We start from the raw sequence: 22,638 nt of genomic DNA, 5'->3' as shown, positions 1-22,638 counted from the left end.
AACAACACCGATCACGGCAGAGTGTTTTCTTTGCTAGCAGGTTTGGGGCTAACAGAGGGAGAAGACGTTTAGTGCGCCCAGTTTCACAGTGACGGCGATTAAGAGAAACAAACTATACAAGCTTTACACACAGCTTTACAAATATGGCGAAGGACAGGTCTGGCATGCAATGCTGACGGCTGCTCGACGCACAGATCCAAACAGAAAATCATCCATTTCTGAGGACGTGGAAACATGCAGGTGAAGAACGGCGTCTTCGCTCTGCAGTCAGCCTCGTTTCGACATTGTTGTAAAACTGACAGCTCGGCTGAGAATCTGCGCAGAGACTTTTTTTGTTCAGCTATCTAACAGGCACCCTGTGGAGTTTTCTTGTACACAAACACTCGCTGTGTTTACATTCAGCGTTCCTCGTCAAAAACATGTCGTGTGAATCCTTGAGCTCTGACAAAGGTATTAAATGCGTTTCCTTCCTCATAAAATATGTGCAAAGCCCCGTTAAAGGTATTTCAAATCTAATGTTACGCAGAGATCACTCAATACCACCCCAACGGAGATTCTTCTTTATGCTGCCTTTGTGTTTTTCACACAGAACAGAAACAATGGCGCTGTCACAGTGTGTGACCTTGGATAGCATGCTGGCATTCTGCAAGCGAGAGGCGCTGGACCGTCTCACCAGTGTCATAACATGACCATAATAACCGCTTATCATCCCCGAATGATGCTATAGCTCTCAACCCCTCTCAGCTCAACCCCCTGGACCATCGTAACATCGTGATCTCAAAGGCGTCCCGACGAAGAGCACAGGAAAGTAAAGCAGGAGTTTTTGACATGTGGGAGAGAAAATTACAAGAAGTTTGTTGCCACTCTAACTTTCTGTCTCCATATCCTGTTTATTTATCTCATCATTACAACGGCACAGTTAGATAAACCCAAGACGCTCGGTTACATTGGTGGCAGCTGCGTTTCTTTCTCCGAGTGTGTTTCTCTCATTCCTGCAGTTGTTATTTGAGTTTCCTTAGCTTGGCTCTCTCAGCGTGGCTAGCAGTCTACCTTTGTTTCAGACTTTCTGGGGTTGAACACAGCTACGTTACAGACATGTGGCGCGGTACAAAGGCGGGACTGTTGAACGAGCCGTGAAGATCCGTCGAACAAAACCTCCACAGGAAGCCTTTAACAGAAGCTGCTGTACGAGGCTGTGAGGTAACAAATGTCTGATTAATACGTTCACCAATCATATGCCTGCCGTTACCACGGCAACAGAGCTCAGGTTGGACCCGGGGACTCACCTTAAAGTTTGCTGACGAACCCTCTAATCCTGCCCGACGAGAGGGAGAGGTCAGTGATCAGAAATCACATCAGAAGCCGCTCGGGCTCCCGAGAAGGATGAATGACTCTGCTTGTATTCCGCTCTGTGTCTTGTTCTCCAGCTGTTCCATACCTGTGAGCGCCACTTCTGCGACTGGAGCCCCCTGTGGCCCTTTTCATCACAACATGATTTATATCTGGCGCCGGACAAAAACAGCTTATCTTTGAAACATGTCCACAGACTCATTTTCCAAACTTCTCAGCGGTCCGAGCCTGATTCATCCCTTTTGTGCCGCGCTCCCGAGGAAGCTGACTCATGTTCATCATCGCAGTGGGACATTTGCATTTCAGGCCTATTTTTCATCCGATCTATTTTTCCCTCTGAAAGGAGAGGCACTTTGATGTCCCTCAAATCTCATTATGGCTGGGGCTCAGCACCGGCAAAGACTGATTTCCTTTGGTTTTGCAGTGGCGGGGAGGAAATGAGAGAGTCAAAATCCCTGTGGAGCAAAATCCGAATGGATATGGCCGGTCACGAGGGGAACCCTTTGAAATGCACAGCGCCAAGAGCCTCATTCCATCATGGAGGCGTACCTTGTTTAGCCGTGATTAGTGTGACACAGTGTGAGAGTGAGACGTAGAAGTTAGACTCTGTTACGAAGACACGTGCAAACTCCCGAGAGGATTAATCCACACACACATACACGGACACACACTGGGACTGTTTGTGTAACTGTGGACTGCGGAAAAGAAGTGTACGTAGCCACCGTGACTTCCGTGGTCGGAGTCGAGAGCAAGGGGTGGATCTGACGGTGAAGTGAAGACACGCCCACCTGAACCAGCGACCTGACTGTACCTTGCGTCTACGCTAACGAAGCCACTCCTATGTCAGTTCTGTACGGTCAAGTCAGCAAAGATACGTTTTTTGGGGGGGGAACATAAACTGAGGTTCTCATTTAGCCAGTGCCGATTTGGCCAATTCCAGTTTTCTTTTAAATAACTACAACTTTAACTGACAGCGTACACGTACAAAAAAAAAACTCTCGTCATGCTTAAAACTGTCCGGTTCCTGTCAATCGGTGCGCCTCCAGATGTGCACACAACTACATCTCTGTAAAGTATCTATAATTAACCACACTAACAGGGTACGAGACGTGAACTTTTACCGAAAACACAATCATTAACGGAGGATTAGAAGCCCTGTAGGAGGTCTAAATGACTAATTAACTAGCATATTTATTCCACTTACATCCATTCATAATGAGCTTGCCGCGTATATGTACACCAAATATCATTTTCATTCATCAGCCGATTATTCACAATAATTGGCTCGCCTCCGACGGCAGCGGTAATTACACAGCGTGTGTCAAATGGGAGAAGTGATTGCGGAGATATTCCCCCTTTTCTGAATCCGACTGTGGCAGTGAAAAAAAAATCTGTACAAATGTTTGTACAGCGTGTTTATGTCCGGCCCAGCTGCCACACCGTGAAGTTTGGCCTCACATGTCAACACATGTCAGGGAACGTCCACCCAGCGCGAACATCAGCGTTCTTTTTGAATAAGGGGCGACATATGGACGCGTATACACGAAGGGATCGAGTGCAGTCGGACTGCGGGATTTAAAAAGATTCTGCGCCGGGCTCGTGCGGAGATTTACAGTCAGAAGAACAAACAATTTATTCAGCGCGGCCATCATAATGGTGAGAATAACAGTACAATTCAGGGTTGATGGGAGAGGCCTGCTCATCATCACGTCTCAGAAATGTGTAGCCGAGCTTTAATGGCTGCCAGATAATAGGCTTCTTACACACTTTCCCCACACTCCTCTCGCAATCCTCTCCTGCCAGAATATCCATTAACGTGTCCTCTCTTTCAACATTTCACACCGAGACCGAGCGCATGTGTGCATGTGTGTGTGTGCGTGCATCACATGTCCTTTTCCATCTATTGTGCAGCACCGAGTCCAAGATACACAAAGTTTACATTTGATAGATTTTCCTCTGGACACAGGCCCGGAGTGGATCGAACGCGCTCGTTCACGGACAGGATGATTCGCACGGAGGGTCTGCAACCGTCAACATGTGCGACGATGTCATGTGGCCACGGACTTCAGTTGAGACAACACGCAAGCAACTCAGGGAATACAGAAGATGATGAGGAGTGAGATGCGACTAAATGAAACAAAAGGAGGAGAGAGAGAAGTGTTGAAAGCGCAGCACAGTTGGGGAGGCTTATGGGAAAATAATCACAGACAAAGGAATGAAAAGACTTCTGCAGTGTTGTGTTTCAAGAGGAATGCTTTATTTCAAAAATGCTGTTGGCGTGGAACAGTGGTCCGTGACTTTGCATTTATTTGATATTCCCAAACAATAATGAGCTCTGTTTTTATGGACAATAAAGAGAGAGAGCCTCTAGGTGGAGAATAAATACGTCTGGCCATTGTTTGTCTTCCAGTGCATGTTCCTGCTTTACACAACCAATAAATGGATGAAAAATATCTGGAAACCTTGGAAGAGTCACTCAATTATTAAAGCTGGGGTTGGTTAGTTATCCTAGAGGAATTTTCTTTGTTACATTTGCAGAGAACATCCTGGCAGCATTCTTTAAATCAAATGCTCTGACACAGTAAAAAGAAAATAATCCAGTAACAGCTAGCTAGCTCAGTAGCATTCGGCTGCTGAGCCAAAGAACAAGTGAGCAGCAGCGGCAGTGACTATCGTTGTTCAGCTGGTAACCAAATACCACGAAGCACACAACCCTTAGCCTGAAAAGCAAAGCCTGTGCAGCAACAACACACTCCTGTTGGCACATTAGCACAAAGCACACAGCCCCTGAGCCCTAAAAACTAAGCCTGTGCAGCAGCAACATAATAGTGCTGGCACATTAGCACAAAGCACACAGCCCCTGAGCTCAAAAAGCTAAGCCTGTGCAGCAGCAACACACTCCTGTTGGCATATTAGCACAAAGCACACAGTCCCTGAGCCCTAAAAACTAAGCCAGAGCAGCAGCAACATAATAGTGCTGGCACATTAGCACAAAGGACACAGCCCCTGAGCCCTAAAAACTAAGCCAGGGCAGCAGCAACATAATAGTGCTGGCACATTAGCACAAAGCACACAGCCCTTGAGTCTAAAAAGCTAAGCCTGTGCAGCAGCAACACACTCCTGTTGGCACATTAGCACAAAGCACACAGCCCTTAAGCCCTAAAGACTAAGCCTGTGCAGCAGCAACACACTCCTGTTGGCACATTAGTACAAAACACACAGCCCCTGAGCCTTAAAAGCTAAGCCTGTGCAGAATCAACACACTCCTGTTGGCACATTAGCACAAAGCACACAGCCCCTGAGCTCAAAAAGAAAACCTCTGCAGCAGCAACACCTTCTGGTTGGGGCTAGCGTTCGCACACAGCCCCTGAGCCCCCACAACAAAGCTTCTGCAGCAGCAACACACTCCTGCTGTCACATTAGCACAAAGCACACAGCCCCTGAGGCAAACAGAGTTGTGGCAGCCAATGTTAGCATATAGCACACACCCAAGCTAACTGTCATGCTTGGTGGCCTTTTCAGACTGAGGTATGTTTGTGATGGTTCTTTAGCTTGAATGTGTTCAGAATCAGTAAGTGTCACCATGGCAACATTTCTACTTTACCTGTCACATGGTGCTCAAGTTGTATCTGTACAGTAAGAGCCGAATCTCGTGTCAGGATGTGAAAGGGATGGTGGCAGTGTTACACCCAAGTGAGAAGGCTGCCAGGCACATTTTAGATGACTTTTCAGCATCTCTAAGTGTGAAACGACAGGATAAAACTATTTTTAACTGGACGTCAAGCCAGAACCGAAACTTTTCCTTAGCCTAACACATACACATATACGCTAAACTGACCGAAAATACACTCTTGAGATGATGTACTGTCTCTCAGGTATGCATATATTAGTTGGCAGCTCTGACACAAAGGAACGTGTATTTCACAACCAAACTGTTATTGCAGAGCAGAGTTTAAATAGACCTGTGATAACTCTGCTTGCAGACTCGCAGCATGAATTGTACAAAGGTCTGCTTTCGGGTTTCTTTGAACATGATTCTATAACCTCTTCCTGTGAAATTGTAGTAATCCGTGTGCCGGCAATGGAGCCATAATTGAAAAGCAGAGGAGAATTGGAGCCCTGAAGATAATATTTCAGTCAGCATCTGTCTGTAATCAAGATCCCTGTCTGAGAGAAAAATTGACACCTTGATTGAACTGCAGGAACAAAGATTTCAAAAGGCTGATAATAGAGACTCCTGCTGGACCTTTGTGCGGTGACTCCAGCGCTGTGCGCTGCATTGTTTGCTCCCACCATTTCGCTGATGCAGCCGTGTGTAGTTATGCATACAAATAACAAGTTGTAATAGCTAGTCCATCATTTATTCCTCACCCCACTGAGGAGCGAGCCAGAGAACACAAACACACAGGCAGGAGCGCAGAGCGGGTGAGTTATTCTTCGGAGGATCGATCTCTTGATAATACCTCCAACACCAGGAACGTAAACATGTTGTCTTTCTGTAGGGAGAAGGTCTACAGCCATTGTTAGGGGAGCTAGACTTACAGCAAACACTTCAGAATAAGAGCGCCGGAATTTATATTTCTGCAGTGATGTCAGTGAGAAAGTTTGTTTTTGGGAAAAGTTTCAGAGTCAACAAAGCAAAAATACAGACATGGTCTCTCTCTGCACAACAGTGGATAAAACACAATAAATTGAGATATCTACAGGACTCACACACACAGATTTGTAAAAAAAACAGGGGGAGCAGTTGTTGGTAAATTTCTCTCTTTGAAATGTGATGAATGTGTTGGCGCTGACAGTGACAGCTGAGTTAGTTTGATATATTGTCACTCCGCTAGAATCTACAGGATTCCTCCTCTGTTGAGCACGACGGTTCGTGTAGAAATGTATTTTGAGTGATACAGTCAGGGGGTCCGCTGTGATTTATTTTACTGCAGGATGCACTGTGGGACACTAGATAGAGACACCATGTTTTCCATGAGCCGTTGTTTTTTCAGGGCTGATACCGATTATTTATAATCGAGGAGAAAGATAGACGATACTGGGCGCTGGGGGAAAACACGCTGAAATTTGCAGTAAAAATGTTCAAAGAAGCTGCAATTTAATTTTCTTTTTATTGGCCAACTGATTAATCGACCTGTTATCTTTTTCATTATACTCTGTTCCTTCAGTGTTACAAAGGTTCTTCTGCATATAAAAGATCTTGAACAGAAGCTCCTCTTTCTCACAGAAACGCTGCTCCTGAAGTACCCTCGTCAGTTGTCCTGACATCACACTGCGTCCATATCGCACATCTGCATGACTTGTGCCTTTAGTCACGCTTGAAGTGAAGCTAACTGAAAGCCGAAAACACGACAGAGCCAACCAGAAAAAAAAGATGGTGCGCGGTGCTGGCTCGGACGTGTGCGAGCTGACCAATCAGAGCAGGTAGTGTATTCAGGAAGTAGGTCTTAAAGAGACAGGACGGTAGAAGAATTTTTAAAAAAAGGGGTGTTTTTTGAGTATAAAAGCATGCACACCTGTTCTAGCAGTAACCCAAAATAAAATAATGGACCTGAAAATGAGCATGAGGTCTCCTTTAAGACGCAGCGATGCATACAGCACTGTGTCACACCCCCTGCTGCACGTTTCAGCCCACTGTAATCACAAACTCCGTAGGCAGCCGAGTGCTATGCACTGTGAGGAGGCATCCATAGTGTTTATCAGCGTATGCGCACAATGTTCCCCATGTGTCCAAGGCAACAGAGATGGTGGCAAAACAGAGCGAGGAAACAATCTCAAACACTACAGACTGTTTCTGTGTTGAGGGGTTCGAGGACAGCAAAATAAAGAGGCAAAAATTGAGCCATTGTTCGCCGTCGTGCAGTCGCGTCAACAGTTTGTCTCTTCACCACCGAGAACATACTATTTATTTACGGCTGTTCAGCGACGGCTCTGTTCAACCTTGACTGTGCACAACAACCGCGGGTGATGTTAGCGCTCGATTTGTAAAGGGCCAGTCCCCCAACATTACACAAAGAGGAAGAAAAATATACCCTAGAGTGTCTGAACGGGCAGAAGTTCACCTGAAATTCGCCTCTCGTGGTGCCTGAAGTGAAAATAGTTTGGGCTTTTATCCCTCTCTGAGGTTTGTGCAACAACAAGGAAGCATTTGAAGGGCTCTATAGCAAAGTGTCTTTCCAGAAACAGAGTCCCTGTCACTCCAGATTGTTAACAGATCCTGCCGGTGACTGTTTCCATAGGGACGGATCCTTTGATAGGAAGTAGCTGCAGAGACTGACTGCACACTTTCTCATACAGTTTTTACATCTTCAACATCATATAAAAAATGCATTTCTCTTTCCGCAGAAGACACAGTGTTTGGAGTCAAAATCACGACGTTCAGACGATTTGTTTTCTGATAATGACGATGTCACAGCTCCATTCCCTTGTGTCTGTTCTCTCCTCCCTCAGGTGCTCCTGACAGGCCGATGATTGATTGGTGGTCCTGCCCACGTTTAAGGGAGGTTTAGAGGAGCGCGGCAGCTCTGACAGTCGCAGATATTTATTTTTCTGTCACTTTTATTTCTTAGTTTGAGTTCTGTTTCTTTCGAGGGCGGAGGTCTGGTGGTCCAGCTTTGTTTCTTAGTTTAATTCATGCAGCGTGTTTTTTTAAATAGTTTTGTAAAATGACAACAAAAACAGACTAGACAAAGCCCTTTATTGTCTATCAAACTAATACTTAGACATTTCAACTTCCGCTAAAAACTCCTATTTGTAAGATAGTTGATTCTTGACTCTCATGCCCAGCTCATCAAATTCTGACACTCTGGGTTGGTAGGTCGGTTTTGTCACAAACCCAAAGCGTAACCAGGTGCCCATAAATTGCATTTCATGGCAGCGGGAATTCTCACATACCGATGTGTGAAAACATAACCACAAGAAGGAATAAAGACAAGCAGATAAAATACGTCTCAGGTTGACTTGGTTGCAGTTCCGGTTGGTTACTCTGCAGGTGGAGGATGCTGCAGTGCCCCGATGTTTAAAATATCACATATAAATGTGCCTAATAGCCTTTCAAGCACAAAGGGCACTTGGGGTCGTATCCCATCATACCTTTAAGTGGCCCTCATCTCTTTTCAAGCTGCCATAGAAGCGTCTTGATCGCCTGTGTTTTGGCTCCTGGGCTCCTCTGCATACTAATGCTGCTGTGTGATAGAACGTACAGCCTCCGGATTCCCTCTGCTCGCGCCTTTTTTCTCCTGCCAAGCAGGGCGCCATCTAATACATGGGCTGAGCGCGTGAGTGTTTGAGTGACAAGTGGGGAGAGAGAGAGAGGCCTGATAACAGATAATCATAAGAATGCGTGTCGGTGTAATTTGTGTGCATCCTCTGCATATGTGTACGCGTGTTATGAGCACCGAGGCATGTCCAAGACCGCGGCGCTTCGGGATTTCCACATGCAGACCAGCTCCTGGCAGCGACTTACAAGGCCTGCATGTTCTGAATAAACGTGCCTCACACACACACATGCCAGCCATCCTGCCCGGGAGCTGGCATGGGTTTGAAGAAAAAATCGGAATATTTCTGGTCCACGTGAATGTGTGTGTGCGTGTGTGTGTTGGCTGTGTGGTGGTGTTCTGTAGGGAGATCACTTCACACTGTAGCTGCGCTGAACCCACAAGGGACAGCACATATTCACATACAGATACCAGATACGTACCCTGCCTGGAACACACACAAACACACAGCATTGTTCTCCATTAGAAGCTGATTAGAAAGGAAGGCGAGCAAACAATTGGTCAAAAAGAAAGTTCACAGCTCCAGCAGAAAGTCTTTTGCATATTTTTTTTTTTTTGTCGGTCTGACAGCCCTTCAGATGAGAGGACATTATTATGTTTGTTAATTTTTATCGCTGATGAATAAGATGGAGGAGAACTGACGGAGTTTAAGAAGTACACACAGCTGAAAAGATGGCCTTTGCATAAAACAGGGCCGCCTACGAAGCAGAAAGACGCAAATATGTTTGAAAATTGGTGCCACATGACCGAAAAACCCACGCTGAGGGGCGACATGCTGCGAGCTGGGCGCTGCTTGACTTTGGCTCGGAGTCCATTCTGAAAGAGGAAGTGGTTTTACATCCAAACAATTCACTAAGGCTGCATCCAAATGTCCACACTTCTGCAAGTCTGGAGAGCTGTCCAAGCCAAATACTTATCCAGACCACTGATTTAATCACCCATAATTCATTGTGAAAGAGACGTGGCGTTGTAGATCTTATTATGACGTGTAAAATAATTACTTAATTGAAACGTTACGGCCAGAGATAAATATTTAAACGCATCACGATACAGAAATCTGTAGACGTAAAGGTTACAGAGGTTACCACATTGATTTTATTATTGCGGTCTTTAATGCTGAGTGTCAGCAGCTTATGTTTGCCTTGCGGTCTCAAGCACTCGTAGACTTGAGACGATGACAGTGAACACGTCACGGTACGTATGACTGAAGCCCGCGAGGGCTCAGACCACCGATGTCGAGAGGGTGGAGATTTGGGTGAAGCCTACGACATGTTTCTGAAAACATTGGAGGACAGAACAGACGACGAGCAGGATTGTGGCTCATGACTGATCAGCACTGCCTTGTTTTAAAGTTTTGAGTTCTTTCAGCCTTTGTTTTCATGGGGCAAAAACAATATGGAGGCGATTTACAATCCTTCTCCATTTCAGCTAAATGGTGAGCTTAAAAATGTTTCTGAAAACATTCTATGAAAGGATATTATAAGATGTGTTGTGCGTTATAAGATTATCCATAGTTCAGCAGCACTGCCTAGTTTAGACAGTCTGATCTGAGTTTGCCCTGGAGAGCAGATGGTGTCAGACCCGCTGTGTAACTTGTTTTTGATTAAAAACAACTGTTGCCTCGCTAGAATAATATAATCAAAACCCCGACACGAGTGATTTATTTCACCTTGCCAGGTACGCAGCTCTGTGAGGCTGCACTCGGGGCACAGTGGTGCTTTGACCTGAATGCTAAGCATGTGAGCGTGCTTACATCCTCACAGTAAATATATTAACACGCCGATGTTCAGCAGATCTGCCATGTTTACCGTAAAGGATTAGAATGTTAGAATGGTAAGCTCTGCAAACGGCTGAAGCTCAAGGAAATTTCATTTCTTTTGCGTGCAGGCTACATGGTCGTTATCCAAAGTACCAGACAAGTCTGTAATGTCATTCATTCTGGGAAAGAATGAGTGACTGTCTGACCGACATACAGACTGACGTTGCTGTTCCTAGAGCCACGCTGCTCGGCATGTGAAGCTAAAAATGCTAAAGGTTAAACTGAGCTCAAGCTGCCAGGCTGCCTACCCGTCGCGCTGGAACCGAACCCTCGAGCAAGATAGGCTTCAAAAATATTTAACTTTTGACTGACGTATCTGTTCAATGAGCATCAGCTGTCAAAATGTGTCCATCTTCTGCGCGACGGGCTGCTGTCGGAATAAATAATGAAAAGCTAAATCTTAAAAAGCCTCGCTGGTGGAAAAAACACTCCTGCGGGACCCAGCCCACGTTTTCAGACCTGGATTTCAACCTTCAACTCGTCAACATGTGAAAATGCAGCTCTACAATGCTTGTCGTTGTTAATTGAAAAGAAAAAAAAACAATTCAAGATGTCATCTTGGGCTCTGGGGGACTGTGATACATTTAACAGCGTGAAAATAGGGAATATTTGTCGGCCACAGCGCCAGAGCGGACAGAATGTCGTGCAATGTGTCTATAACCACACACGCAAACATCCAAGCAGCACGCATAAAGTCTGCAGAACAAGCCAAACATATCTAATACATGTTTAAGCCCACAGCTCTCTGTGGTGAGTGTTCACTGTTTACATATTCAGAGCGCAGACGGTGCACGGAGACCAAAACACACACACAGTCTGTGCAGTAAATGTAAATCGACGATCATATTCCTACTATAGGTCCATACGAAGGTCTGATTAGACGGCACAGAGGATCAAAGCTCCGCCCCACCAGAGTCTCCTGGAGACCGACGCTGCAGGTGCGGAGGGTTTACCGCAGCGAGGAGGCTGATAAGTCCTGCTCAATATTCATGGCGAAGGAGAACAAAATGAGTGCATGTCCTCCAAAAAGAGACGTCCTGCCTTTGTGTTCACAGCAGCTGGGAAATGAATCAGAAAGAAATCCGCCCGTTTTGAGTCCTAAGCCGCCCTGGTGATGGTGTTCACGCTCTGCAGGCCGCTGGCCTCACCCGCAGCGGGGAATCTGTTTGAGACGCTCTTCAAGATGTTTGTCTTCATTAAATATCTCTGTCGACGGTACAAACTACGTCCCACGAATGAATTGTTGGTCTTGAGCTCATCGGTAAGCCAGCTGGCTCACAACTGTCGGAGGCCACGTTACCATCAACATATTCATGTGTGCATTTTAAAGAATCTCATTAGGAAAAGGTTTGCGGAAACAAGAGCTTATGCGCTTAAGTCAGATCCTGCCACAATCCTGCCAAACCAGCGACTGGAGTTCGAGTCTGTGTTCGGACATTTGCAAGCATGGTGGATATTTTTAAGGAGACCGGGGGACGTTTCATTTGTTTGACCAAAAGAGGTATTTTAAGCCAAACCATTATGTTTTCCTAATGTTAACCAAGTGTTTTTTGTGTCTAAACCCAACCGGAGCACGTATGTTCTGTGCTTATAAGCACAAAATTGAACCTAAGCAAATGTAAAGTTGCAACATAAAGAACAAATTGCCTGAATTTATCTGTGGTTTTTGCAAAGATGTACTTGGGCTAACATTTATTCTGGTGACTGATTTGTCTATTGGCGCTAGTTGCACTCCTCTTCTTCTGCAGTGGTGTGACTCAATGAACCAACACCTATTAAATCACATAATGAAGGAAAAAAGTATTGATTTCAAAGTCGTGACACATTTGGATGGAAACCAGGAGACACTACAAATAACACCATCAGCAGAGACCACATTCTGCTAAATGCACAGATGGGAGCACTTGTAGTAAAGTGGTGTTTTGACTCTTTTCTCCATGTATTTTTTTGTTTTAGATGTTTGGTGCATGAAATGTAAGGGTGACCAAAAAGAATGCAGAGTGCTCTTAGACACGTACTGTAATTACAGTGTGGCTGGTTTGGAATCTAGCACGCGACTGCCCAAAAAATAAGAAATCCCATCTGAAAAAAGATAATCCTCGTGATGCAAACGCAAGCTGTGATCCAGCTTCAAACTCCCCAACACATCCAAGACCAATCACAGCCTCCTCTTCCTGACTTCATCTGCCATTCGCGTGGCCTGAAACTCACGCGACGTCTCACCGTGCCGCCGTGCCTGGAAGCGCAGCTGTCATAAAGCTCATCGACGACCCCGCGAATCCAAAGCAAACACAGCCGTCTTGCCGCTCCTTCGCTACGTTTCGCCGTGTACGCGTTCCTCCCCAGATGTCTCTTATTCCACGCGAGCCTGAGAAAACAAGACACAGAGCAAGAGAGGGGGAGAAAAGCTGTAGAGGTATGCGAGCAGGAAGAGCGCGAGCTCTAATTTCTCACGTGTGCCGCTGCCAAACCAAATGTCTTTGTTGTTGGGAAGTGTTCCCTTGTTAAGCTCTCAGCGATACCAACTGAGACTTCATTTGTTATCATCAAATATACCATGTAATGAACACTTTGGGTAAATATAAACATATAGTAGGGGCGAGAGCCAAGCGCAGGAACTCTACACCACCAAAGGCGTGCAAACGCTCACCGGGATGATACACTGATTTATTTTTAAGTCTGCACACAGTACGAGGACAAACGGCAGCGGCCTCTAATACGGCACACGGGTTATGAGAGGTACCACAGGGAGCAAACGAGACATCCAGTTGTTGCACTCATTAAATCCCTGTGTGGTTTTTGTGACGCGTGCATGGAGACAGCGCAGCAGCATCGTCCTCGCTGACATTTTGGGATTCTCTGACATTGAATCGTCCCCTGACTGAATGCCCCAGGTGGTGCGCAACCCGGAGAAAAACAAAGGATCCGCGTCCGAGATAGAGGGCCCGGCGTGCTAACGGGTCACGCCGCCGCCCAGCGTGGCACAGCCAGGCCCCGTTGTGCTCCATCTCCCTTCTGCTCACTCGGGCGTTTCACTTGTTTTCTCTCTTTTTTAGCCGCTAAACCCAAAAGGATAGAGAGCTCACTCACTTCTCCCCCCCTTTTTTTTTTTTTCGAGCCCGCCTCCTTTTCACCGTTTCTTCCCCTCCGAAATGAAATATGCATAAAGTTGTCTGAATCTGAACGTCTTCTTTTAAATCTTTGATATGACAAGCAGCACTTCTTTTTTTTTCTGAAACAGGATTTTGTTGGACATTGTTTTAGAGAATGTGGCGCTTTAAGGATGCGAAATAACTCTGATTAAAATCTGTGTTATATATCATGACATTGACGGGGGTCGCTGTACTCCTAACCTTTACTCAAGTATACACTTTAACCAGTAATATACTTTTTACTCAGCTGCTTTTGCCATTTTGTTTTACCCTTTGTTACAACTCACGTGCCATAAATAGGGACTGAGCATGGGGCACCTCTACTTGCAGCTACAAGGTTGCAATCAGCTTGGATTTTTGACCACAACGGAGCAAAACTCAGAGCAAAGAGGGAGCTTCCGGCAACAATCTCCGCTTACGTCTGGCCACACTGTTCATGCCTGAGTCTAAAAAAAGGAATACAGCTGACGATGTTCTTGCTGTTCCGACTAAAAACCACTGAGATCTCCGCTTTTAAAAAAACTCCTGTTCTAACCCTCCACCAGCACGTGATAGAAAAAAAAAAACACATTAAAAATGTAGTTAGCTACGGCGCGTTCTGTCAGCACCAAACAGCCAACTACTCATTGAAGTCTGGACCGCGGCGTTATTATATTAATATTTGAATCTCATGAATTAATTCTGATTCACCATGCATTTACATTTTACGATTACTGCCCTGTAAAAACAATGCGAGCATGATAGTCGACCTCAAAAAGCTCAACTTTTAAGAGGGTCTTCCTGCTCCTGCACAGCCAGCGGACGGCTAACAACTACGCTAACAACCTGAGCACAATGGTTTCTGGGTAAAAGTAAAGTCTCTCACTTGCTTCAGAGATATTTAACACGAGTAGAGTTGACCTCAGAGTTATGTTCTCGGACAAAATGTGTTTGCGTTTGCTCTTGCTGGCTCCTTCTTCCCCCGGAGCTACGTCGCCTTTTCAAGCGCTATGTTAACGTAATGACATCACATCGTAACATATAGTCAATTTGACTTTTAATTTAGAAAGTAACGCAACATTAACGCTACTTTCATAATTGCAATTCATCAAAAGTGGATAGTAACTTGTATTTCGAATAATTTATCAACCAGGTTCCATTTTTTTTTTACATTTACTTGAGGTTGGGTTCGCAAAATGTGGATTTTCTTTTTCACTCGTGTCATTTCTTATGGAGTAATACCACCTTCAGCACTCTACCCACCACCAAATATTGACCTCAACGTATCATATTATATCAGATATAGTGCCATTTGTGAATATTCCGCCAATGTAAACTTGTAATATATAAAATAATCTGATTTGAGTGTCAGTTTTTGTCGAATCTGGTGAAAAGAAAACACTCCTATAAAACAGTCCTCCTCATTGATGTGCAACACTGACCACAGCGGCCTCAAAGAAGCCGAGATATTAAGTGGAACATTTAAAAAAACACTCGACCAAAAAAAACACTCGACCAACTTGAGTACATCATCGTATTGTCTGACCCTGCACCTCGAATTACATTTTTCCAGTCTCTCTTTCCATTACAGAGGTATGTATGTGTGCTGCATACGCTGCAGATGTGACTCTTGGCACAGCTCGCACCTCCCTCACACACACACACACACACACACACACTCACACACGTCTGCAGCCTCCATTCTTGGCTTGGACCTGAACCCTCGCTTGCTGCTGCTGCAACTCTCTCCAATCTCACCAATTAAATTCCAGTCTGCCAAAGGAAAAAAGAAAAAGCCATTTTCCTCTCACATGTTCTGTGGATTCACCTCTCACGTCACATCTCTCCTCTCTCTCTCTCTTTCTTCCACCGACTCCCCGTCTCTCCCCGCTAATGCAGACGTTTTTTTTGAAAAGGCTGGTAGCATGTAGGCACTTTTCTCCCGAGCAGCAGCTCGACATAAGTGATTAGCGGAAGTACTAAGAGCATCTCCGGCTAATGTCCAAGTGTAAATCAGCTCGAAACAGCCGGAGGGAGGTCAAACAATAAGTAGCGGATGAGGATGTATGGTTGAGAGAAGAAGAACACACCGAGGTAGATATTTACTGCAGATTAGATCGCAGCCGGAGTGAACAAAATTTGGCACCACTGCTCTTTTCCAATTTAGCTGGATATTTACTGAGACGACACATGCAAATGAGCTCTGCGGCGGCTCGTCTGATTTGCATGAACGCGTCGAAATGAAAACCCTGATGTCGGGGGCCTTTAGAGATGTGTGCTACGCATGTCTGGGAAAAAACAAAACAATGGAGGGCGAAAAAACTGCATTAAAAAAAAAGTCTCCAGGAGTCACAGAGCGCCGAGCAGGAGAGCTTTGGCAGCTCTGCAAATTGGCTCAGCGCTTTAAACTACTTAAAACAAAGTAATGGTCTTGTAATAGTTTGTGATCATAATTTTGGCTGCTTAAATCACGTCGCGTCACAAGATCGGTAAAAATACGTATCAGAAGTGTGCTGTGTTGGAAGCGGAACCGCATCCAGGGTGTAGAAACCACTGCAGGTCAACAAGAACGCGATATGTTAGCGTAGCATTGTGTTTCAGGAGACGGGGCGCCATGTTGCTCGCACGTCATATGCACAAGTTGAGGTGTGTTGGTTACTTCGTGCAAATCACGAAAACGGTTGTCGAGTCAAAATGAAAGAAAAGATTAGGCAACTGCCTGCCGTTTTCGCAGAGTTGTTTTCAGAATAAAAGGTAGCGTTTCCGAATGAGGAGCCGCGTTGGTGCACTTTGAAATCCGGAGCGTATAGTCCATGAGTGGTATTCATCCAGTCAGGGGGCAGCCAGATGTTTTAATGGCTGTAGGAGGTTGTTAATCAAGCGTCCAATGCTGGGAAGCTGCCCCTTGCAACCAAAAACGCTTTTTTAGCGGTGCAACGTTTGCGTAACTGCAAGAGGCGTACCAAACTTTCTTTGTAGGCTCTGTGTTTGGTCAGGTTTAGGAAAATATCATGATATTGGCGACAACTTCTGCTTGTTTAACCCCAACCACCCATCTCTCACTTCCTCCTTTGCAGCCGTTATAAATACTACAGCCACTAGAGGTCGCCCCACACGAGGAATGTTAATATGCACCATAATATGGTTGTTATATACAGATAAATATTATTCGTTTACAGCCTTTAAAGAGCTGCAAATCCCCGGTCAGACAGTTGTTTTTTTGGTGCATGTGTGTCGGAGTCTGTCCTCACAGAAGAAAGGCCGGGCTGTGTGTGTGCTCGTCTGTATGACGGTGAGAAAAATGGATATTTGTATTCGCGCTCACTGCTCGTGCCCCAACACACCAGATACCAGCAGCCCCCCCCAAAAAAACAGACACATCTACAGAAAAATGCCAGCTGGTCCAAAATCAAAGACATTTTACTCCTAAGCTCCAGCGCTGCCTCTCCGCGAGAAGGAATCCGGCAATTCATTAAAAAAACGGTGTTATTCTCCTCATCCTCTGTCTTCAATATCTCTTCTTTCCTGAGCAAAGCCCACACTGATATTTCCAGCTGTCTTTTATTGGTTTTGTTGGCACTACAGGCTCTACGGATGATTCCAGAGAGGGCAACGTGAGGAAACCAAAGCCTCGCTGATCTGCGGTTCCACACAGAAGCCTCGTATTTCTTTATTGCCTAATATCGCAGTGACCCTTGTCGGATTTCGGGGTCAGCTCGTGTCTACAGGTATTCTGTGTGCGAGTGTAGAGGCTGAGAGGAAGGGTTTTAGAGAAGGACGCAGAGCAACAGAGAGAGACTGAGGGAGCTGATGAGATGATTTATAAATAAATAATAAAATATAATATATGGATAAATAAATGAATAAATGCATTCCCGGCGGAAAATCTCACGCGGTAGACTTTTCTTTAAATTAAACACGTAGCGTCTCCACAACACAGAAAACACAGGGGCCTCCCAGGGAACTAACCGTCATTAACCGCATATTTATGTTGCCGTTGTCAGGTTGAATCATTTCAAACATTTTGTCTCGTTACGGCTTTCAAAAGATAACCCACGAGCCTCAGCCACAGTTGCCATGGCGACGCATGAAAACAGGGCGAACCGGCGGAGCTCGTGCGCCGCGGTAATATCGGGGCACATGCTTTTGCGGGGTTGGCGCCTGCCCAGGAGACGCCGCTTCCGTTTTTAACCACGACAGTTTGAGACGACTCGTCGCCAAATGCGTACGGAGCATCCGCTGTGTGTTCCGGCCCGGCGGATGGCGTGATGGTCTAACCTCCGAGTCTCTCGTACGTACATCCATTCGCGAGTCAGATGCTGTAATCCTGGCAGGAAGGGAACTAACTCTACTGACAGGGGAGGGTCGTGGAGTAGGGATGAGTATCAGGGGCCGGTGGTAAATTGGTAACAGCTCCTGATTGGTCAGTATGGAGATCATCAATCACAGCGGCCTTTTTTCAGCTTCCTATTGGTCCCACGAAGGACAATGACACCGCCATAAGTCACCAGCAACCTCATGAATGTCTTACTAACACAGTTGTATTAATCTGGAGTAGCAAGCAGATCGAGCCGTACTGTTGGGTCGTGCGTTGGATAAATCAAAGTGTTTCTGTGTGTGGCGCTGCTCCGATGTGTTCCAATCTTCCCCATCTGTCCAGATTTGAATGCACGCATGTGAACTTGACCGCCGTGTTTGTGTGCATCCTCTGCAGGGGAGGAATGGGCCTCGATAGCTGCTCAGCGGTAATTGAGTGGCTAAGTGGCTGAGGACATCCTGCCAAGTCAGCAGCAGCACAGGAAGAGGAAAAGAGGGTTCGGCTGCTCAGCGGGGCGGGTGGAGGGTGGAGGGTGGAGGGGGGAGCTGGCGGCTACATTACCTCCCCTCCTGCATATTAAATATTAAACATCCATCCACATTATTGTCAGCCAAGGACAAAAATGTGGACAAATTACAGGGATGGACGATAGATCAGGCAAGCCGATGTCAAATCAATAGAATCCATCATTGCCCGTGTTAGGGAGCGGCGTCGGCGCCTCACGGTTAAAAATGTTAATTTGATCAACTCGCCGAGGCCGACACAAAGAATTCACGACATCCTCGAACCCGCGGGAATCATTACAACAAATATCTGCTCGTCAGACATGTTGAATTACCTGTCAGGCAGCGGTCGCGTTCATTTGGGAATTCCCCGGGAAAAACGCTGTAATTTGTGTTTGCAGACGTCCGTCAGATGCACCTGTTTCTCATGAATATCTAATATCGCATTAAAGTGAAGGAAATCCCTCAGCCTTCCGACCGAACACCGCGCGGAGCATTCTGAGCGAGCGAGCGATCGATTTCGACGGCTGATGTATACTTACGTAGTGCATCATTTATGTCCGCCCACTCAAGTCTGAAGTTCAGCGCCGGAGAAAAAGGTCACGGGGATAATGGCTCGGATTCCTGAAGACAGACATGAATGAATAACTAAAGAAGTAAGAGGTGAAAGTGGGAAAACTTCTCGGAGGAACATCCTCTTCGCGTCAACGACCGATCGCGTCAATTATGCAGCCGTGTGTTTTTTAGATCTGGTGATTGCTGATATAGGAGAAACACAAACAGGCAGTAATAACAGTTATCTACTCTCCCTGCTTCATTTCGCCGGGCATGACACTCGCGTAGACGCAGGAAGACTCGAATAAACCATGAAAAAGACCGTAGGAGGCCAAACAAGAGTAGGAGAGTCTCTGATGAAGCCGGGCAGAACTCGGAGCTAAATCATCCCATTGTGTAATCACACTTTAATTCAAATAATTGTGTGGCCAAGGTGTATTGATTGTAACCAGACAGCCACTTTTTTTTTCTTACATTTCAATGAACCTGTGCTGAATAATGAGAGAGGGCTGGAAGAAGAACAGCTTTGAATGACCTGACCGTCAAAATCTGTAATTAAAATTGGTGTTAAACTTGAAAAACTTCATGTTGCGGAAACATCAAGCAAATATTATTGTATGTGAAGTGTGTACAAATGTAATAAATAGAATGAATTGCAATGGTTTTATTACATTTATTAAGACTTCTGTCTTATTTTGTTATCTTTGGCCATACATTTCTCTCTCTCTCTGTCGCTCTCTGTCTGATTCATGGATGTATATATATATATATAAGGAGAGTTCGACGTCCCGGGGAAAAAAATGATCAGTATCTTTGGCATCAATCCTGTAGAGATTTGGGCGCCAGGTTGGGTTTAAAGATTCTCTGTGATCTTGTTCTTCAAAAGCTTTTATTATGAAGGTGCAAAATCAGGGAAATGTCGGTTTCCACCGCCAGAAAGTTGACGCGACTCCTGAAACAGCTGAGAGAGCAGGTATCTGAAAGTACGAACGGGGACACTGGAGATAAACTAAACTGAAAACGTCTTTCTCTCTGGTTGAGTCTGGCGACACAGCCTCGTTTGGGGGGGAGAAGGGGGTCGTTCTGGGTCGGCGTTAACACGGAGGCTGAGCTTTGGACCTACTCCACGGTTTCTCTGCGGTGCTCGGCTCTGATCGGAGGGCCTACCTTGCTCGAGTCGTTAGAATACACATTAAATAAAACAAATTAATTCCTCTCGAACTGTCTCTCGGTCCGTGTTTCTTTCTTGTCTGACTTCCTCTTCGTGACGCAGCTCTGTTTTTCCAGATCTGAGAAGTTAACTTCACCGGCAGAAGTGATGGCCGCAACTACTAAAATAACTCTATAAGTGGTATGGAAGTTCTGTGTGAATCATGACATGCTCCTGGTCCTCGGGGTTGAAACCAGGCTGCAGTAATTGTGCTTTTTTTCCAGCAGCTCTCAGTGTTAAAAGTGTTTTTTTTTTTTCCCCTGTAAAGTGGGCTGTGCGTCAAGAGATTTATGTCCAACCATGTGTGTTCAACTGTGACTGCACTTACACCTGCGCGCGTGTGTGTGTGGTTGTTAAGAGACGATGAACACTATGTACATGACAGTATAGTCCAATTAACTCCCCAGCAGCTGCTCCGAGCACTAGTGCAAAGTCTTATCAGGTTAGTTCGGATCCTTCTATCCGGGGTCAAGATATATTCGCTCACCTCGGGACAGAGCTGCTGCTGCTGCATCCCAGTTTGGGGGGGGCTTCAAGGTCTGAATTTCAAGACGGAATACATTAAAGTACGAGCCTTCAAGGCCATTCTCATGTCAGCAGCTCCTCTGAAAGCAGAAGAGAAAAACTTTGGAGGACAAAACTGCTGTTGAACTCTGCAGCGCTCAGCATCCCACAACCCTCCGCGGCTGGGTGAATTCTTAAACGGCGTCCTCGTCAACTTGACGGGTCCGCACAGGATCTGATTGTTACGTCACATTCGGAGAGCGATGCTTCTCCATTGGCAGGATGGAGGCGAGCGGAACAAGCTACTGCTAACGTGAGTTGTACACAAACAATGTTCTCATTGCTCGTGTTCATGTGTAGAGACCCTGGTGATACTACGAGCAAAGTTTCATGTTGTGTCGAGCCTTCTTAGTGTTTTAAAAATAGAGATTTTGATGCTATCACTAATTTGCCCGTAGCACTCCCATTGAAAATGAGTTTGACCCGAAAACAAAAATACGGTAAATCTTAAAAGTGCCTCTTTCGTCGTAATTATGCTTTTACACGAAGGTTTGACTCGGGTACATTCACAAAAAAAAAGCCTAGGTTGTATTTTGGCGAGAGTTTCGCTTTAAGATGAGGAAATTGAAGGATTACGTATTCGTCTTGATGTTCTATAGAGCAGCAGGGTGAACGAGGACACAAATAAGAAAAATGAGCTGCCTTCTCCTGAAAGCAGCGAAAGACAAAGCCGGAGACACAAAAACTCTCTTTATGTCCAACATTAACAGCGTGTATCTCTTTTTTCCCTCAGTGTTCCCATTACACGCAGCGCCGATGAGCCGCCGTAAATCTAACGCTGTCTGCTCCTTTCACACAGGCAAAGCAAATATCAGGAAACGATTACTTGGAAATAAGCGCCATTTATTTGCCCTGTCAACAAATGCAGGAGAACATATAGCCCCCGCGTCGGCACGCTGCATTGTGGGAACTTGGCAACTGTTCTCTTCGCTATCAGCGTGTCGTATGGCTGAATAAACATGATAACAAATGGGAGGAATAACAAAGAAAAATAGACTCATTTCTGTGACCCTTCTTTTTTCAGCTGGGGCGATGTTTAAATTTGTTACGCTGTGAAAAATATTAGATTAGTGACATTAGTGGCAAATTAAATCCAAATCACATCCAACAGTCACATTATTGAATCTGTATTCTCGCCCAGACTCTCAGTTAAATTATGATCCCCTCTCACCCTGACTGTAGGTAACTCCCTATACGTTCACACGGTAGCTGCTGAATCGTAATGTATTGTTCCAAGGCTGTCAACGCAGCAGATACGCGGAGGTAAAGATACATGGAGGTGCTCTTTTATTCGGTAGGCTACACCTGTACCTGCACACCGTCCTGCAATAAATCATAGTTTAGCGCAGCGCTGTTTACACTTCCTCTCAGGACTGTGTTGAGTGCATCAGCGGGGAAAAATAACTAAACGTAGTGCTCTACCGAAGTGTACTGTTGAAGTGTAAAATGTCAGAGAGAGATTTTTGTTACACATTTTTTCTCGTCTTGTAGAAACAACATTATTATCATTATTATTTTTACAGGAGGGGCCAACTCCTCAGGTCAAGACTCTGATGTCCATCTCACATCTGAAGGAGAAAAATCGTTCATTTTATGACAACAATGTAAAACATCTTGGCCGGAGAAGACAGGCGGTTTGAAAGAGGAGTAAAAGAATCCATCTATGTGAAACTGGATCGACCATCTTTGAACAGAGGAGCTGGCCTAAGACATTACTTACAGTCAAGCCCTAAATTATTCATACCCTTGGCAAATTTGACATAAAGTTACTTTTATTCAACCAGCAGAATGACACAGGCTTCTCACAATGACACAGGCTTCTCCCAGAAGATAATAAGACAATGTACAAGAGGCATCATTGTGGAAAAAATGATTTCTTAGCGGCATGTCCAAAAATTATTCATACCC

General features: G+C 45.4%; 1 protein-coding gene across 2 annotated transcripts in view; it reads right to left on the bottom strand.

Annotated features, from left to right (window-relative positions):
- The window catches only part of ormdl3 (ORMDL sphingolipid biosynthesis regulator 3), a 146,726-nt gene that overhangs the window by 77,726 nt on the left and 46,362 nt on the right, over nucleotides 1-22,638 (bottom strand). The window contains exon 5 of one of the 2 annotated variants that reach the window (XM_030401361.1): nucleotides 12,790-12,817. The exons of the other annotated variant lie outside the window; for it this stretch is intronic. The gene's annotated coding sequence lies outside the window, so the exon portion shown is untranslated. Of the gene's footprint in view, nucleotides 1-12,789; nucleotides 12,818-22,638 lie in introns of those variants that run through there. 2 annotated transcript variants of the gene reach the window in all.

The sequence above is a fragment of the Sparus aurata genome, chromosome 20, assembly GCF_900880675.1.
Source record: "Sparus aurata chromosome 20, fSpaAur1.1, whole genome shotgun sequence".
Lineage (NCBI taxonomy): Eukaryota > Metazoa > Chordata > Actinopteri > Spariformes > Sparidae > Sparus > Sparus aurata.
The sequence above is the reverse complement of the archived record's forward strand: the minus strand, read 5'-3'. Positions and strand labels throughout refer to the sequence as shown.